The sequence below is a fragment of the Sus scrofa genome, chromosome 13 (assembly GCF_054392235.1).
Source record: "Sus scrofa isolate SSC_HxYL_T2T_F1_AM1 chromosome 13, Sscrofa_HxYL_maternal_Yorkshire_Landrace_v2.0, whole genome shotgun sequence".
NCBI classification, from domain to species: domain Eukaryota; kingdom Metazoa; phylum Chordata; class Mammalia; order Artiodactyla; family Suidae; genus Sus; species Sus scrofa.
Window position 1 is genome coordinate 173,810,513 of NC_139395.1, and position 20,902 is coordinate 173,831,414.

Genomic DNA, 20,902 nt, shown 5'->3' on the forward strand with positions numbered 1-20,902 from the left:
ATTTAACTGCTTTTCCTTCACAGAAAGCTGAGCTAAATTTTACAAATAATTTTGGGTTTGTATTTGAATGTATAATGATTAGCAAATTTACTGCTCACAAAAGAATATTACAAATATTAAAAAGCAGTCTAACAGAAAACATAACAAGCACAATGATGGATGAACAAGGAACTTTGAGATAGGGGACCACTGGTCTGCAGAGTGCATCTGCAACTGTTGTGTAAATCTAGGCAAATTCCATTTCCCCAAACTTATGTATAAACAAATACGACAGGCTGTATCATTTGCATGTTTCTTGCAGATTTAAAAATCTGTAATTATGTGATTGTTATAAATAAGTAACTTTTACTTCAAGGCCATGATTCTAATCTTCATTATCAAAAGAGGTCAATAAGGATGACATCACCTCAACCACCAACTTCATATCCAAGTCTGTATTTCCATTCTTAAAGGATATCGAGATGAAGGTATATCCTATTGCTTCTTGAATGTCGCATATTAAAAACTAAACTTAATCTCATCTTTGCCAATATGGGTCAATTTATAACCTTTCTATTTCTGTTTATGCCACAATGAATAAATCTATCAGATAACTATAAAAATATTTATAGAGATATCTGAATTCCAAATTTAAATTTAAAAAGACCTAGCAATCTAGACTAACCTTCTAATTTTTGAATTGTGAAAAGTGAGGCCAGTCAAGTCTCAGTTAAGAAACCCCCAAACCTTGCTGCTTAATAGCAGTAAAGTCAGACCAGAAGTTGGCTCTCCTGATTACATATTTCACATTGTTCTCCCTAGAATCATTACTAGGTGCTCAAGCCTTGTGCTTGGTAATGTGGGAGGTCCAAAGAAATTTACGACATAATTACAATACATTGAAAAAATAAGACCCTTGACTGTTTCCTTCTGGCAGGAAGCCTCTAGATTAGCCTTGACCACCAAGAGACAAACACCAGAAAAACAAAAAAAAAAAAAAAACAAACAAAACAAAACTACAATGCTGCAGCCTGTGGAACTGAGTCCACAAACACACGTCAGAACCTAAACTGGATCCAGCTGATCTCTGGACCCTGACTGATGAGATGTAGTATACTAATGGGACACAAACGACATCCCCTACAGAGGGCCACCTCTCAAAGGTTGAGAAACATAACTAGCCTACCATATATATAGCATTGAGAACTATGTCTAGATACTCATGTTGCAACAGAAGAAAGGGTGGGGGAAAAACTGTAATTGCAATGTATACATGTAAGGATAACCTAACCCCCTTGCTGTACAGTGGGAAAATAAATAAAAAAAAAATACAAATAGAAATATAAACAAAATAAGATGGCAAAGGAGTATGCTCCAGAAAAAAGAAAAGATAAAATCCCAGAAGAATAACTAAGTGAAGTGGAGATAGGCAATCTACCCAAGAAAGAGTTCAGAGTAATGGTCATAAAGATGATGTATGAATGCGGGAAAAGAATGGATGCACTGAGTGAAGATATAAGAAGTTTTTAACAGATAGTTAGAAAATATAAAGAACAACCAGAGTTGAAGAATATAATAACTGAAATGAAAATACACTAAAAGGAATCAAGAGTGGAATAAATGATGATGAAGAATGGATCAATGAGCTGAAAGACAGAGTGGTGGAATTCACTATTGTAGAAGAGAATAAAAAATAAAGCAAAGAAATGAGGACAGTTTAAGAGACCTCTGGGACAATGTCAAAAATACCAACATTCCCAATATAGGGGAAACAGAAAATATTTGAAGAGATAATAGCTCAAAACTTCTCTAACATGTTAAGGAAATACTCATCCAAATCCAGGAAGTGCAGTTCATACAGGATAAATGCCAGGAGGAACACACTGAGACACACATTAATTAAATTGACAAAAATTACAGACAAAAAGAAGATATTAAAACCAACAAGGTAGAATTCACTTGTGAAGACATCTGGTCCTAGAATTTTGTTTGTTGAGTGTTTTTAATCACAGAAGCAATTCCAGTAATTGTATTTGGATCTGTTCATATATTCTATTTCTTCCTGCTTCAAGTTTAGGAGATTTTACCTTCTAAGAATTTGTCCATTTCTTCTAGGTAGTCCATTTTATTGGCATTTAGTTGCTTTAGTAGTCTCTTATGTTCCTTGGTAATTCTGTGGTGTTGGTTGTAATTTCTCCTTTTTCATTTCGAATTTAATTGGTTTGATCACTCGCCCTTTATTTCTTAATCCGCCTGGCTAAAGGTTTATCAATTTTGTTGATTTTTTCAAAAACTAGCTTTTACTTTCATTCATTTTTTCTATTGTTTTCTTCTCTATTCCATTCATTTCTGCTCTGATCCTTATGATTTTTTTCCTTGTAACACTGGGGGGCAGGGTTGGTACTTATTTCTCTAGTAACTTTAGGTGTAAAGTTAGTTCATAATAAAAAAACGTGCAGAAGACCAAAAAAGACATTTTTCCAAAGACATACAAGTGGCCGACAGGCACATGAAAATATGCTCAACATCACTGATCATTAGAGAATGTAAATCAAAACTATCTCATGCTGGTCAGAACAGCCATCATTAAAAAGTCTACAACAATAAATACTGGAGAGGGTGTGGAGAAAAAGGAACACTCCTTCGCTGTTAATGGGAATGCAAATTGGTATAGCCACTATGGAAACCATATGGACATTCTTAAAAACAAACAAACAAACCTAGAATTACCATATGATGTTGCAATTGCACTCATGGGCTTATGTACAGAGAAAACCGTAATTTGAAAAGATACACATACCCCAACGTTCACTGCAGCACTATTTACAATAGCTGAGACACAGAAGCAACCTAAATGTCCACCAACAGATGAACAGATAAAAAAGATGTGGCATACACACACACACACACACATATTTACAATGGAATATTACTCAGCCGTAAAAAGGAATGAATTAATTCCATCTGTGGCAACATGGATGGACATACAGATTTTCATACAAAGTAAACCAGATAGAGAAAGACAAATATCATAACATCATTTATATGTGGAATCTAAAAAAATGATACAAAGGAGCTTATTTACAAAACAGAAACAGACTCATAGACATAGAAAACAAAACTTACAATTACCAAAGGGGAAAGGGTGAGGGGATAAATTAGGAGGTTGAGATTAACATATACACACTATTATATATAAAACAGATAACCAACAAGGTTATACTGCATAGCACAGAAGACTATACTCAATATTTTGTAATAATCTATAAGGGCAAAGAATCTGAAAAAGGATATATATATATATATATATATATATATATATATATATGTATATATATATATATACATCTCCTGTATATGTGTATATATGACTGAACCACTATGTTGTACATCTGAAACTAATATAACATTATAATTCAACTATACTTCAACATAAATAAATAACGACAACAAAAAAGTAAAGAAAGGATTAAAAAAAAGACAAGACCCTCATAAAATAATCTACTGATGATTCAGAGGATTCAGGTGTTCATTCTGCGGTATTGACACCACTGTTTCAACATTATGCAAGGTCAGGCGAAAAGGATATTAAGGACTGTAATTATCCAAAACAGCCAGCATAGCCCTAGGAGAATGCACGACATACAGTAAGCACTGGATAAATATATCTAACTGGCTCACAGATACTAGCCTAACAGCCAAAGACTGAATGTGGAAGGCACTCTCAAGCTTCTGTTCCATCTGACTACAAAATATATAAGGTCATTCAGCCATATCAAAATGGAAAATTGTGCCTCATAAATGGAAATCAAGGTAGAACATTAGAATTAAGCCATATCCTGAATTTGCTACTTGCAGGTAAAGTTTCTGGGGAAATATATTGTTACTTCATGAGAAGATGAAGCCAAACAGCTTTGCCAGGCATGAGAATGGAAGATGCCTGGCACAAATGACTAAATATCACTTCACAGAAAGGCTTCCTCTTAGAAGTGTGAAGGGTATTGTGTTTAAAAGCACAGACTCTGGAGTTAGAACCAACAAGAGTTTGAACCATGGTTCCACCATTTCATCTGGTCCTAATATCTCTTTGACCTTGAACAAATCTTTTTTTTTTTTTTTTCTTTTTTCTTTTTTTTTTAAGGCCACACTCCTGGCATGCGGAGGTTCCCAAGCTAGGAGTCTACTCAGAGCTGTTGCTGCCAGCCTGCGCGAGAGCCACAGCAATGCCAGATCTGAGCTGCGTCTGCAACCTACACCACAGCTCAAGGCAATGCTGGATCCTTAACTCACTGAGTGAGGCCAGGGATCAAACCCACAACCTCATGGTTCCTAATGAGATTCATCTCCACTGCACCATGACAGGAACTCCTGAACAAATCTTAATCCCTGTAAATCTCAGTTTCACTAGAAGTTAAAAAATGATACGGACCTCATAGGTTCCTGCAATTACTAAATTACATAATTATAGAAAGTGCTAAATGTGGTGTCTGACACTCAGTAAGCATTAGCGTCTTTCCTCAAAGTAGTTCATTTGCATACCTGGTACCACACCACTGGGCAGTTCATGGATTGCAAAGAAGGCACCTAAATGAACCCTATGCCAAGTGCTAAGGATATGAGGATGAATAAAAGCTTTCAAGGGCATATCTTCAATATGGAAAGAAGACACAAAAACAAGCACAATGTTGTCTTACAGATGCAATAACAATGGAGGACACAGAAGAGGCACAAATGAGGACTCATTCTCTAAGCCTGGTTGTATCTTATTTCCTTCAGAGTAGGAGTATTTCCAAATGTCTTAATGATCTAACACTATAGCATTGAGTACTCAATAACTATTTTTTCCTCCCTAAACCATGAAGACCTATTTCCCCTTTTGGAAATCATTCTACTTAGATGAACATAAATATTAATGCAGTGATATTATGAGGAGTACATACTATCACATACTCAGAATTAAGATTCACCGAAAATGATGGTTTTTGCCAGCAAAAGAATCCACTGCTCCTTGGGTCTGCCACTATCACATGATCTACACATTAATCACATTTTCTTGCCTAATGTGACTGTAAAATATCAAATATTCCCATAATAAGGTAAGAGGGCTTATTTTTTATTTGTTTTGTTCATAATCCCTTCTGTAGGGCCAAGGATAGGGAGAAGTAGGATAAATATTTGTTGAATAAGTGACTGAAATGTAGAAAAAGTTGTTACATTTTAATTATTTTCCATTAATATCTTCTCATAAGTTAGCTTTTTGGTTAATTCTCTTCACTTAGCCCAGCATTGAAGGATAGTATATAGAACAAGTCAATTTTGACAGGCAAAGCAAGTAAGCATAAGAACTTTGGGATTGTCTTAAACAGAGTGGGTATAAAAGAGGATGAGTCCTTTATTATGGCAATGAGGAGAGAATGATCTAGAAATGGAATTTTAAAGTTAAAAAAAACAACACCATTTTAATGATGTGTTTGAGCCTATACGGCTATCAAGCAAAAGCAAGGAGATATAGGAAGGGCTTAACATGCTTAAAAAACAGGGCAACCACAAAGCAAAACTGAACATTACATTCACAAAAACTGAAAAGAAGAGTACTCAAGCATAAAATAAATGGAAACCAACCAACCCAAAAAAGAAATGAAGAGAAACATAGGATCAACTGGAAAACAAGGTTTAAAATGGCAATAAACACCTATCTATCAATAATCACCTTATATGTCATTAGACTAAAGGCTCCAATCAAAAGACACAGAGTGGCAGATTGCATAAAAAAACAAAAACCTTCAATCTGCTGCCCACAAGAAACTTACCTTAGAGCAAAGGACACATACAGATTGAAAGTGAGGGGATGGGAAAAGATATTTCATCCCAATGGACAAGACAGGAAAGCAAGAGTGCAATACTCATATTAGACAAAATAGACTTTAAAACAAAGGCCATTAAGAAAGACAAAGAAGGACACGATTTAATGGTTAAAGGATCCATTCAAGAAGAGGATATTACAATTGTCAATATATATGCCCCTAATATAGGAGCACCCAGATACCTCCAACAAATACTAACAGACATAAAAGGAGAAATTGATGGGAATACAATCATAGTAGGAGATTTTAACACCTCACTCACATCAATGGACAGATCCTCTAGACAGAAAATCAATATGGCAACAGAGATCCTAAAGGACACAATAGAAAAGTTGGACTTAATCGATATTTTTCAGGACATTACAGCCAAAAAAATAAAAATAAACATTCTTCTCAAGTGCACATGAACATTCTCAAGAATTGATTACATACTGGGGCACAAAGCTAACCTCAACAAATTTAAGAATATAGAAATTAGATTAAGTATCTTCTCTGAACACAATGGCATGACACTAGAGATCAACCATGGGAAAAGAAATGAGAAAAAACTTACTAAATGGAGACTAAACAACATGCTACTAAAAGCCCAATGGGTCAATGAGGGAATCAGGAAGGAAATTAAAAAATACCTTGAGACAAATGATAATGAAGACACAACCACTCAAAATCAATGGGATGCTACAAAAGCAATGCTCAGAAGGAAATTCATAGCAATACAGGCCTTCCTCAAAAAAGAAGAAAATCTCAAATCGACAACTAAACCCAACATCTAAATGAATTAGAAAAAGAACAACAAACAAAACCTAAAGTCATCAAGATGAAGGAAATCATAAACATCAAAGATGAAATCAATCAAAATAGAGATTAAAAAAATAGAAGAAATCAATAAAACCAAGAGCCGGTTCTTTGAAAAGTAAATAAAATTGACAAACCTCTGGCTAGACTCACCAAGAAGAGGAGAGAAAGAACCCAAATAAACAAAATAAGAAATGAAAAAGGAGAACTGAAATTAAAAAAACCATGAGAGAATACTATGAACAATTGTATGCCAACAAATTTGACAACCTAGAAGAAACGGACAACTTTCTAGAGACCAACAGCCTGCCAAAACTGAATCAAGAAGAAATAGATCAACTGAATAGACTGATCACTGGAAATGAAATTGAATATGTCAAAAAAACACTCTCTACAAATAAAAGTCCAGGACAAGACGGCTTCCACAGGTGAATTCTACTAAACATTCAAAGAGGAACTTATACCCATCCTCCTTAAACTTTTCCAAAAGTTGAAGAAGAAGGAACACTCCCAAAGACATTCTATGACACTACCATCACCCTAATACCAAAACCAGAAAAAGACACCACCAAAAAGAAAACTATAGGCCAATATCTTTGATGAATATAGACATAAAAATTCTCAGCAAAATTTTAGCCATCCAAATCCAACAACCAATCAAAAAGATCATACAACATGATCAGGTGGGATTCATTCCAGGTGCACAAGGATGGTTCAACATATGCAAATCAATGTCATACACCACATTAACAAAAGAAAAGTCAAACACCACATGATCATCTCAATAGATGCAGAAAAAGCATTTGACAAAGTCCAACATCCATTCATGACAAAAACTCTCACCAAAGTGGGTATAGAGGGAACATACCTTAACATGATCAAAGCCATTTATGACAAACCCACAGCAAATATAATACTCAGTGGAGAAAAGCTGAAAGCCTTCCCACTAAAATCTGGAACAAGACAGGGATGCCCACTCTCATCACTGTTATTCAACATAGTATTGGAAGTCCTTGCCACATCAATCAGACAAACAAAAGGAGTAAAAAGGTATCCAAATAGGAAGAGAAGAGGTAAAACTGTCACTGTATGCAGACGACATGATACGATACATAGAAAACCCTAAGGACTCAACCCAAAAACTACTTGATCAACAAATTCAGCAAAGCAGCAGGATATAAGATTAACATTCAGAAATCAGTGGCATTTCTGTAGACTAACAATGAAGTATTAGAAAAGGAATGCAAAAATACAATACCTATTAAAAGGGCACCCCCAAAAATCAAATACCCGGGAATACACCTGACCAAGGAGGTAAAGGACCTATATGCCGACAACTATAAAACATTAATCAAGGAAATTAACAAAGATGTAAAGAAATGGAAGCATATTCCATGCTCCTGGGTTGGAAAAATTAATATGGTAAAAATGGCCACACTACCCAAAGCAATCTACAGAGTCAATGCAATCCCTATCAAATTACCCAGGACACTTTTCACAGAACTAGAACAAACAATCCAAACATTTCTATGGACCCACAAAAGACCCAGAATTGCCAAAGCAATCCTGAGAAACAAAAACCAAGCAGGAGGCATAACTCTCCCAGACTTCAGGCAATATTACAAAGCCACAGTCATCAAGACAGCGTGTACTGGTACCAAAACAGACAGACAGACCAATGGAACAGAATAGAGAACCCAGAAATAAACCCTGACACCTATAGTCAATTCGTCTTTGACAAAGGAGGCAAGAACATCAAATGGGAAAAAGACAGTCTTTCAGCAAGCATTGCTGGGAAACCTGGACATTTGCTTGCAAAGCAATGAAACTAGAACATAACACCCTCACACCATGTACGAAAATAAACTCAAAATGGCTGAAAGACTTAAATATAAGACAAGACACCATCAAACTCCTGGAAGAGAACATAGGTAAAACATTCTCTGACATTAACATTACGAATATCTTCTCAGGTCAGTCTCTCAAAGCAACAGAAATAAAAGCAAAAATAAACCAATGGGACCTAATCAAACTGACAAGCATTTGCACAGCAAAGGAAACCAAGAAGAAAACAAAAAGACAACTTACAGAATGGGAGAAAATAGTTTCAAATGATGCAACTGACAAGGGCTTAATCTCTAGAATATACAAGCAACTTACACAACAGCAAAAAAGCCAACAACCCAATGGAAAAATGGGCAAAAGTCCTGAATAGACATTTCTCCAAAGAAGATATACAGATGGCCAACAAGCATATGAAAAAATGCTCAACATCACTGATTATTAGAGAAATGCAAATCAAAACCACTATGAGGTACCTACCACCTCACACCAGTCAAAATGGCCATCATAAATAAGTCTGCAAATAACAAATGCTGGAGGGAGTATGGAGAAAAGGGAACCCTCTTGCACTGTTGGTGGGAATGTAAGCTGGTACTGCCACAATGGAGTAGAGTATGGAGGTATCTTAGAAAACTATACATAGAACTACCATATGACCCAGCAACCCCACTCTTGGGCATATATCCGGATGAAACTCTACTGAAAAAAGACATACAGGAGTTCCCGTCATGGCTTAGTGGTTAACGAATCCGACTAGGAACCATGGGGTTGCGGGTTTGATCCCTGGCCTTGCTCAGTGGGTTAAGGATCCGGCATTGCCATGAGCTGTGGTGTGGGTCGCAGATGTGGCTCAGATCCCGCATTGCTGTGGCTCTGGCGAGGGCCAGCAGCTGCAGCTCTGATTAGACCCCTAGCCTGGGAACCTCCATGTGCCACAGGTGCGGCCCTAGAAAAGGCAAAAAAAAAAAAAAAAAAAAAAAAAAAAAAAAGACATACACCTGCATGTTCATTGCAGCACTATTCACAATAGCCAAAACATGGAATCAACCTAAATGTCCACTGATAGGTGATTGGATTAGGAAGATGTGGTATATATACACAATGGAATACTACTCAGCCATAAAGAAGAACAAAATAATGCCATTTGCAGCAACATGGATGGAACTAGAGACTCTCATACTGAGTGAGGTAAGTCAGAAAGAGAAAGACAAATACAATATGATATCACTTATATCTGGAATCTAATATAAGGCACAGATGAACCTTTCCACAGAAAAGAAAATCATGGACTTGGAAAACAGACTTGTGGTTGCCAAGGGGAAGGGGGAGGGAGTGGGTGGTTGGGGAGCTTGGGGTTAATAGATACAAACTTTTGCTTTTTGAATGGATTAGCCATGAGATCATGCTGTGTAGCACTGGGAACTATGTCTAGTCACTTATGATGGAGCATGATAATGTGCGAAAATAGAATGTATACATGTATGTGTAACTGGGTCGCCATGCTGTATAGTAGAAAAAAAAATTGTGTTGGGGAAATAACAGTTAAAAAAAACTCACAACACCAGAAATAATAAATACAAGAAAAGCTAAAATTAATTCCCTTTATTCATACTTGGCATAGTTTTTGCATCCTATGTTTTCCACTAACAAGACTACCATGAACATTTTCCTAAATAACTAACTACTCCTCTACACCATCATTTTTAAGTATATGAATACTACTGTGTCATAGAGATGTAATTTATTTAACAAATTCCCTATTGTAGGAGTTTCGATTCTTTCTACTTTTTCAGTTTTCTAAAGAACACTATGATGAATAGCTTCATATTACAGTTAATTTTTATAACCTTCCTGATTGTTGCCTTAGAAAAATCCTTAGATGTGGAATTGCTGGGTCAAAAGTTATAAAACTTTTAGGGATTTTGAAAACTGTTAGTTAAACTGCATTCTATAAAACAGCCCTATTTATACTATTATTAGTGATGAAGGAGAGAACTGATTTCTTACTTTGTAACTTTGCCTTGAACTAAGTCTTGAATCTGACCTTATATAAAATATGGTATGATGTTAAAAATTATGTAAAGTGAATGTTTGTAACCTGAATCAGACTTCCACAATGAATTTGGGCTTTGGTATGTATTTATGTATGTATGTATTTGTCTTTTTAGGGCCAAACCCATGGCATATGGAGGTTCCCAGGCTAGGGGTCAAATCAGAGCTGTAGCTGCCAGCCTATACCACAGCCACAACATTTCAGGATCCAAGCTGCGTCTGCCACAGCTCACCACAGTGCCAGATCCTTAACCCACTGAGCAAGGCCGGGATTGAATCTGCATCCTCATGGATGCTAGTCAGATTTGTTTCTGCTGAGCCACGACAGGAACTCCCTGGGCTTTGGTTTTAGATACGTGTTAGTTACTATTTACGAAAAAAAATTCTAACATATCATCAAAAACATACCTAACATTTTCTTGAAAGAATATTTTGCCATTGTTGATATAATTTCAGCATATTTCCTTTTTCCCATCAAATTCAGATTTTGCTACCATCATTAGCCTTCCAAAACTGTTCCTCTTTCTCTAAAAGGCTTGAAACCTCCTCCCTTGGTATAACTGCACACAAGCCTCAAAGTCCTAATTCAGGATCCTGGCTCACCTTTCCTATCACATGACGAATTCAGCAATAGTTTGTAATGCTTATAGTACTAGCCTTACATAGACAAATCTGATTTGTTAATACAGTGGAATCCAAAGTTCACTTTGTGAAATTCCCCCTTTAATAATTTAGTTGGTTAGGAGAAAATGAGAATTCTATACCAATTTCACCTATTTAACTCAATTTCTACTTACCAACTCTCACTTCCTCACCTATCTTCCCTATTTACCATGCATAATACATTTACGCCCATAGCATTTATTTCTATGACTTTCCCAATGACAGCATGAAATTTCTGAGATGCCTGGTGAACAGGTAATTTATATCTTCAGAAGATGTTTCAGAAGAAACATATTTGCAGGATTTATGAGGCTATGTGTTTTGTTTTGTTTTTTTTCAAAATAAGGAATTTCTACCTCACAGTTTGTCGCTTTGTATTATATATTTTTGTTCTGAGTATATATGACACTCAAGTCACTTCACACCATAACAAATACTGGAATAAGTACTAGGTAAAGAAAAAATGTGGAAAAAAAAAGAATCACACGTAGCCATCATGACACTGTTTAGTAAACACTACCTTCAAAGATAACAGGAGTTCCTGCTGTGGCTCAGCAGTAATGAACCCGACTAGTATCCATGAGGATGCAGGTTCGATCCCTAGCCTCACTCAGTGGGTTAAGGATCCAGTGTTGCCATGAGCTGTAGTGTAGGTCACAGACGTGGCTCAGATCCTGCATTGCTGTGGCTGTGGCGTAGGCTGGCAGCTACAGCTCCAATTTGACCTCTAGCCTGGAAACTTCCATATGCTGTGAGTGTAGCCCTAAAGAGACAAAAAAAAAAAAAAAAAAAAAATATCAGAGAGATCTCAAAATCCAATACTTACCAGTAATGGCAATAGTGAGGACCAAATATAAGTGGCAATTAAAAAGACTATTTTCTTGTGGGACTCACCTGCCATTTGCTTTGCATTGAATTACTTTTTACTCTAAACAGATTTGTCAATTAATCGAAACTCCTAATAATCTATTAAACAACACTCCAGCTGTTCTATAGCCATACTTTTCACACATGATAGCATTAAACCATCAAGACAGCATTTAGGTTAAATGAATGTTCTTTTAATGTGTTTATTTGTGGAGACATAGATAGCATCTTGTGGCATCCTATTGCAGAAAAATTCAGTGGCTCACTCTCACCATTCCTTTGAAAGATAAGACTGTTATCAATAAACAAAATAAGAGACACATAATAACAAAAATGTTGGAAGGAAATAAAAATCACTCCTCAATTTTCCTTTGTGTTGAAATCTAAGTGAGACAAGCTTCAATAACAACAAAGCAGAGCAAATCAGATAAAACTTCTGTGTATATTTCTGAAATATACTGAAAAACCTCTGTAAAAACCTCTAAAAATTTACTGTAAGCATGTGCCAGCAATTCATAAAAGAGAACTTCTACCTTTTAAAAAGAAAGTGGCTGTAAACTATTTCATTTTAGTGATGCAATTCATTTGGCTAGGCTCTATGTATGGGCTCTTAGATTGGATTCTTTTTTTCTTTTATTTGCTATTAAACATTGCAAATCCATTGTTCAGTGAATTGACGCTCAATAACTTCAGATGAATCTTTTCTTCTTTTTTTTAAAAGACTGCACCTACGGAATATGGAAGCTCCCAGGCCAGGTGGCTCAAACTCAGGCCTCTGCAGTGACCTGAGCTTTTATGGTTGGATTCTTAACCTACTGTGCCACAGTAGGAATTTCCAGATGCATCTTATATCTAACTTTTAAAAAACAGGTTACTCGTGTAACTTTAGGTTTTTTGGTTTTTCGCATAATGAGAAACTAAAACCCACAAGAAAAGCAGCCTTTGTGCCAGACCCTAAAGACAACACAGAAGACTGTAGTGGGGATAAAGGAAGAGGACAGCACTGAGATAACACTTCCATGGGTACATGGCCCATCCATGTACTTGTGAGCACTTCCCCCAAGAGGTCTTCAGAGCATCTAGCAGAACAGAGCTGTAACAGCTACAGAAGCAGAGATTTTATCCAAGAGTGGCAGCTCCCGCAGTTCACATGAAATTTATACCTGTCTGCAGTAGTCACCTGATGAAGTGAACAAAGTGACCCTAGAAGAATCAAAGATAACAGAATTTTAAAAGCAAAGCCTACATATACCTTCTTTATGCACCCCCCCCCCATACAACTGATGCTATTTATTTGGACAGGGGACTGTCATTGAGGGGAAGAGAACATGATTGATGAACTCCAAATTTTCTGGGGAATCATAAACAAAGTAAAATAAAAGGTAAAACTATTATGAACCTGTGAGCCACTATCTATAGCCATTTTCTTCTTTCAGAGAAAATGATATAATTTTTTTCCTTTCTAAACTACTCTAAGTTTTATAATAAGACTATAAATCTCTGGGAGTTCCCGTCGTGGCTTAGCAGTTAACGAACCCGACTAGCATCCATGAGGATGTGGTTCTATCACTGGCCTCGCTCAGTGGGTTAAGGATCCGGCATTGCTGTGAGCTGTGGTACTGTGAGCTGTGGTATAGGCTGGTGTCTTCAGCTCAGATTGGACCCCTAGCTGGGAACCTCCATATGCCTCTAGTGCCACCCTAAAAAAGCAAAAAAGAAACCTGAGTCCACTAGCAGTTACTCTCCATTTTCCCTCCCCACAAGCCGGAAACAATTAATTTGCTTTTTGTCTCTTATGGATTTGCCTATTCTGGACATTTCATATTAATGGAATCATATATAATATGCAGCCTTTTGAATCTGACTTCTTTCACTTAGCGTGTTTTCAAGGTTCATCAATGTTGTAGCATATATCAACCCTTCATTCTTTTTTATGGCTTAACAAAACGGAACGGGTCCATATGGATATAACTTAACTAATCTAAGTGATCATAAAACTATTAATGATAATAAATATTTCTCATGAGGTATAGGTTAAAAGTTTTCTGAAAATTTTATAAGGAAGGCTTTTTAATGCTAGATCACACTCAGGAACCAAAGGGTAAAGACTTGAGTTAATGGGGATATCCAAAGGGAAACAACCAAAGGCAAATGATTATTTGCTAGGCTGTGGTGGGGGGAGAAAGTATTTTTGTTTTTATATGGGGAAAAAAGGGGGGAAACATGGATATCTATCATCTATTCATTCACTCATCTGACATTCATTTAACCTAACACAATGCATGGAACTAGGAAAAAAGTAAAGAATAAGATATGGATCCTGTCTTTGGGGCTCCAGTAGTAAACATAAGTAGGATGAGGTAATTAATTGTGGGTTGCAATGAAAGCATATATGTAGTGCTCAGGGATCCCAATTGAGGGATGCATTAGTTCTGCGTGGAGGAAATAGGAAGGCATTCCTGCAGGGAGCAATTAGCTTGAAGGCTGAGTACACTTTAACAGGCAGAGAAGAGGGGAAAGGGTATTCCAGGCAGAAAAGTATACCTCCAGGTACAAAGGAATGAAGAAGAGGAATTTGTGGAATTAAGTCTTTGTTGAGGATAAGCAGTTTAGGGCCAGGATGTACAGGACCCTGCGTGCCATTACCCCAGGATTTCCCTTTATTCTGAGCCCAAGAGAAATTTGTCATGCAGAAAAATCTCAACTTGCCATGGGTGATTTGTCAGAAAACCTATAGCATACACAAAGCTCTGTGTTAGGTATATTCAGTGTCAACTTTGGAAAGAACATAATGATAATAATAATATAAAAGCACTACCCATAAAATTACTATTATAAGTCAAACACCAAAGAGGGCAAGGCTTTTCAGAAATGCATTTCATGTTACCCACTACTATATAACTTCTTGATAAAGATGGACTCACAGCAAAATGGGATTGGAGAAGTACATGCTCGTTTAGCTAAAGTAAATGGAAAAATAAATCTCATCCCATCCTAAATCCTAGAAAAGGAGATGTGGGTGTGTAATATGCTACCTAAGTCTTTTGCCTGGCTTAAAATTGGCTAATTATAGCAACATGTGAATAAACAGCACAGAGATATAACTAACTGGAAAGGAGAAAGGAACAGGAGTATCTATTTATTTTGACCATACCTTGAGCTCTGCCAAGAGAATAGTCCAACCTCCATCCCTTCATCCTTGAAAAGAGAGCTACTTAGCTTAGAGAATATCACTGTCTTTAGCCATCTTTTGAGTTTGGTCCCAGTTTTGTTGAGCAAACTTGATTTAAAAAAGAAACAGGGAGTTCCCGTCGTGGCTCAGTGGTTAACGAATCCGACTAGGAACCATGAGGTTGCAGGTTCGATCCCTGGCCTTGCTCAGTGGGTTAAGGATCTGGTGTTGCTGTGAGCTGTGGTATAGGTCGCAGAAGTGGCTTGGATCCCACGTTGCTGTGGCTCTGGTGTAGGCTGGCAGCTACAGCTCCAATTCAACCCCAGCCTGGGAACCTCCATGTGCTGCGGGAGCAGCCTTAGAAAAGGCAAAAATACAAAAATAAATAAATAAATAAATAAAAATTTAAAAGATAATAAAATAAAAAAGAAACAACTTGAGTTCTGAGCTGATGTTTCCATCTGCAAAATGGGCAGAAAATAGTCTTCCTACCTACTACCTTCCACAAGGGCTGAGAAAAATATGGGCAACTATTTGTGCAAAGAATTTGAGATCCATGTGTCAAAAATCAAATACAAACCAAGTGAAAGGTTTATTTACATCTGAGGATATTCTGAATTAAAGAGCATTACTTTCATCAGCCCAAGGGCTAACTACTATTTCCCAGGTTACCTTTAAAAATCACTTATTTTAAGAGTGGCAAGGAGATACTGGATACAGTGGTATGCCTATGCCACCTCACCCAGCACCTAACAACTGTGAAGATGTGTTTATTCTGAAAGCTCTTAGTGATAGGAAGATTTATTAGAGAAATGAAATACTTTACCTCTAAAAGCTCAAAGAATCCTGTTTTTGTTGCATTACTCTCACCAGGAGAATTCTGAATGTGTTTGCATTCTATCAGTTGACTGAGTCAGCCTGTCCCAAACCGGTTTTCTAACTAGAAAACTGAGAAGTTTGATGATGACACATTCAGGTAAACATGCTCACTGGATGAAGTTATTTAAATTTTAAAGCCTTTTTAATCCTCTCTAAACCTCTGAAATCCATATAGGTTTTCAGACAAGACTTAAGTTCATATGAGTCAAAGAGCAGAAATTATATATAAACCAATTCTATTAAGAATTCCATAGGTTCTGGATAACTAAGAATGTCTAATACTTGAAAGAGCAATGAGGGTAATCTGATCCCCAAATGAAACATTTAACTGTTAATGAATCAATATTATTTCTAATTAAAATTTCAGCTCTAAATACGCATCTTACCCTAAGAACTAAAATTTCTCATCAGATGACGACAGCTCTTTGCTGACAGTGATAAATGAACTCTGGCTGAGAAGGGTTCACTAAAGTGGAAGAGTTGTAGACTATGACTCTCATCACCTACTATCCAGGCAATCTGAGAATTCAATAGGCAATCCAATGCAAATGAAACCAAAATGTGGTAAAATATAAGTCAAAGTTACCTAAATTAACTGGAATGGATAGCAACAGTGTTATTTTAAGAGTTACTAAAATTTGCTGTGTGATGGACTTTTTCATCTATTTAAATGAAAGGCATATAACACATGAGCCAGGTGCAGAGAGGACTGATTATAAAGCTATACATGGATTTATGGATTTTTTTTTTCTTTAACCACATGGAGGTTCGGCAACTCTAACTCTGTGTTCTTTAACAGAATATTCTTCTTTTAACACCCAATTCTTTTTTTTTTTTTTGTATTTTTAGGGCTGCACCTGCAGCATATGGAGGTTCCCAGGCTAGGGGTCTAATCGGAGCTGTAGCTCCAGTCTACACCACAGTCACAGCAACGCCAGATCTGAGCTGCGTGTGCGAGCTACACCACGGCAATGCCAGATCCTCAACCCACTGAGTAAGCCCAGGATTCGAACCTGCAACCTCATGGTTCCAACCTTCAACCTCATGGTTCCTAGTTGGATTTGTTTCTGCCGCACCATGACGGAAACTCCTTAACACCCTATTCTTACCCACAGCATTATTTTTTTATGCACAGAAGATTCTTCAAAGGAACCCACCCACTCTCTTGCTCTGGAGAGTTTCTGCTTTACCTAAATAGAAATCTTCTTGCTTCTGCCATGAAAGAGTGCTCCTGTTCCTTAACTTCTCATCACTCATTGTTACCCTTGGGAGTAAAATTATAAACAAATAACCAGGATGCAAGAGAATGGCTCTAAAACCTTTTGATCCTGTGACTCTCACTACTCCTAGTCCCTCCCTCCTGCTCCAAGTGTTCCACATCACTCCTCCATGGATATATGAATAGCACATACCCCAGAACTCACTTTATCTTGTAGGTAGCACCACCAAACCCTAGATCAGATTACCTCTGTCCCATCTGTTGATATTGGACCAGATACAGAATTATACAGAGACCAGATTTTGAAAAAGGTAGCTCTCTGCATTTCCCTTACCCACAGCCTTAACTCTGAGCTCCTAAATTTTGATACATTAACTATTAGTTACTATTAGTTGAGTAAGTAGTGCTTCAGTAGAACATTCAGTTCTTAAGCAATCCAGGAAGGCATTTCTTTGTAATATTTTCTTACACACACCACACACACACACTCTCACAAACAGTCCCTCAATAATTTAAAAAAAAAGCACAGAGTAGCTAATTGATTAATTGTCTATGAAGAGGAAGTAAGGTCAAAGTAATACCATAAAGACCTTAATTAAATCCCTGAAACTAAGAACTTCATTAGCAGAAAGACAACACACACCCACATACACCATGAATCCTTTTTCTTTTTTTATTTTATTTTTTTTTATTTATTTATTTATTTATTTATTTATTTATTTATTTTGTCTTTTTGCTGTTTCTTTGGGCCGCTCCCACGGCATATGGAGGTTCCCAGGCTAGGGGTCCAATCGGAGCTGTAGCCACTGGCCTACACCAGAGCCACAGCAACGCGGGATCCGAGCCGCGTCTGCAACCTACACCACAGCTCACGGCAACGCCGGATCGTTAACCCACTGAGCAAGGGCAGGGACCGAACCTGCAACCTCATGGTTCCTAGTCGGATTCGTTAACCACTACGCCACGACGGGAACTCCTGAATCCTTTTTCTTTTCTTTTCTATTTTTTTTTTTTTTGTGGAGACGATGGATTTTATTTCGTACATTTTACATGCAATACAAAGAAAAATTATTTATAAAAAATTTGATAATTAGTGATAATATTAATAGTAGCAAGAATGGTTGTATTTTACTGAATGTTCACCATCAAACACTGTGCTAAGCATATGAGGTAGATTATCTCATATAATGCTTATATAATCTTTCAAAATAGATACTGTTATTGTCCACATCATATTCAGATATCAACTGAAGCTTCAGAACATTACCTAACTTCCCTGAAGTAACACTGCTGTAGTTGTAGAGAAGAATTAGAACTCAGCTCTACCTGGTTCCTGAACCTGAGCTCTTAACTCTTCTGTCAGTTATTCCCCAAATTAAGTACGTAATCATCAGAGTTGCCCATGGAATTATTTAAAAGTACAGATTTCCGGGCCCAAACCCAAATATCCTGAATCAGATCCTCCAACTGTGGCATTAGGAGATAGGAACAAAATGACATCTCAAATGTGGTTTAAATGTTCTTTTAAGATGCCAAGATAGCCTGAGTAAAGTCAGTTGTCACATAGTTGTCTACATCAAATCATCAGCTTTGAATAGAAAATAGCATCTCTTTTACCAAGTGGACCTTTTCTCACTATACAGCAGTCAGAAAGGTCTTGTTTGCTGAAGTCAAATGAGGTCATGGTCACACTATGTCAGCAACTAGCATCAGGATAACCAGCTGTACAGGCTGTCTTATGGAAGGTGAAAGTGATACAGCAAAGCAAATGTGCTGATTCAGGACTGCTGAGTCAGAACCTCACTAAAGAGAAGGTACAGAACCAATGTGAAGAGAGAGCTTAAGTTCCCAGCTAGGCTATACTCATTACATGACCAGATCAACATTTCTTAATATTAAATATATAGTTTCAGCTCCTGAAAAATTCACTTATTATCTAGTTTATTTAGGCACTTTTTTCAGAATACTTTCTGAGTGTCTACTACGTGCAAGGCACTAGACCAAAAAAGTGATCCCTGTCCTTAGGAGCAGAAAAGCATGTGGGTGGTAGAAGAAGAGGTGAACACTAATTAGGGGGATAGGATTAGGCTTCATGGAAAAGCAGCATTTGAACTACCTTTATTATTTAAATATTTTTAAATAATTAAAACTTTTATTTAAATAAGCTTAAATGAGCTCTGCTCCACAAGGTCAGTATTGTCTGCATCTACATAATCAAAGCTGAAATTCTACTGTGCCTCCCTTACAGAGCATGGGGGGATGAAGAGGGTGGGAAAGAAGGGTACATGAAAATACAAGAAAGGGCTCATGAAGATACATGAAAAGTATCTACTGTCAAGCTGGAGATGACCATCTCATCACATTCCACTGATCCAATCCAAACTTACATAACCACTTCTCAATTCAAGGAAAGCTACGAATGTCTGCCTGGGCACTCATACATGACTTGGAGGGAAAAAAACAATTGATGTTTTAAAAGATAACTAACAAGTCTGCCACAATATTAGCAGAAACCACTTAACTTCTCTGTGCTTCAGTTTATATTCATGATCTTGAAGAGTGTAAAGATTTCTTGAAAAGGACACAAGAGCACCAATCATAAAAGATTAATTCATCTTTGTTAAAATTAATAACTTGTTAATCAAAATGCAATAATAATCAGATGAAAAGCCACAGATTGGGAGAAGATATCTGCATATGTATAACCAACAAAAGACTAACATCCGGAATATATAAAGAAGTCTTACAAATTCATTTAAAAAAAAAAAAGACTGCCAACCCAATATAAAAAAGGAAAAGACTTGGAGTTTTCTCATCATGGCTCAGCAGAAACAAACCCAACTAGTATCCATGAGGACTTGGGTTCGATCCCTGGCCTCACTCAGTGGGTTAAGGATCCAGTGTTGCCGTGAGCTGTGGTGTAGGTCACAGACATGGCTTGGATCTGGCATTGCTGTGGCTGCGGTGTAGGCCAGCAGCTGCAACTCCAATTCGACCTCTAGCCTGGGAGCCTCCATATGCGGCGGGTTCGGCCCTAAAAAGACAAAAATGAGAAAAAGAAAAAGCATGTGAAAAGGGAGTACAACATTATTAACCATGAGGGAAATGCAAATTAAAACTATAATGATACCAACCACTATAGAACTACCAGCCTTTAATTATGGCTAAGGTTAAAAGGACAAAATCAAGTACTGATGAAGCAGAGCAACTGGAACTTGCATACTTCTGGTGGCAATACAAATTCTATTTATATGAAATTAAATTTCCATTTAAATGAGAGTCCATTTGAATAAAGTTCAAAACAGCAAAATTAAACTACCATAAGAGAGGTAAAAATTATGGTTATCTCTTGGGAAGGCAACATGAACTGAAGGTGGCATGAACTGAAGGTGGCATGAATATTTGCAGAGTCAAATATTCTTCATCTTGAAGTCTGGACAGAGTTTACACAGGTACATACAAACGTAACAACTCATCAATCTATGCCTTTAATATTTGGGTACATTGACACATATAAATTATTATACCTCAGTAAAAGATAAAAATGGAAAAGCAGTGCTTTTAAGCTGT

General features: G+C 37.0%; 2 protein-coding genes across 19 annotated transcripts in view; one reads left to right on the top strand and one right to left on the bottom strand.

The window, feature by feature from the left end:
• CMSS1 (cms1 ribosomal small subunit homolog) overlaps positions 1–20,902 on the bottom strand; it is a 395,732-nt gene that overhangs the window by 287,070 nt on the left and 87,760 nt on the right. The window contains exon 2 of one of the 17 annotated variants that reach the window (XM_084991616.1): positions 13,226–13,265. The exons of the other annotated variants lie outside the window; for them this stretch is intronic. The gene's annotated coding sequence lies outside the window, so the exon portion shown is untranslated. The remainder of the gene's footprint in view (positions 1–13,225; positions 13,266–20,902) is intronic. 17 annotated transcript variants of the gene reach the window in all.
• FILIP1L (filamin A interacting protein 1 like) overlaps positions 1–20,902 on the top strand; it is a 295,463-nt gene that overhangs the window by 193,285 nt on the left and 81,276 nt on the right.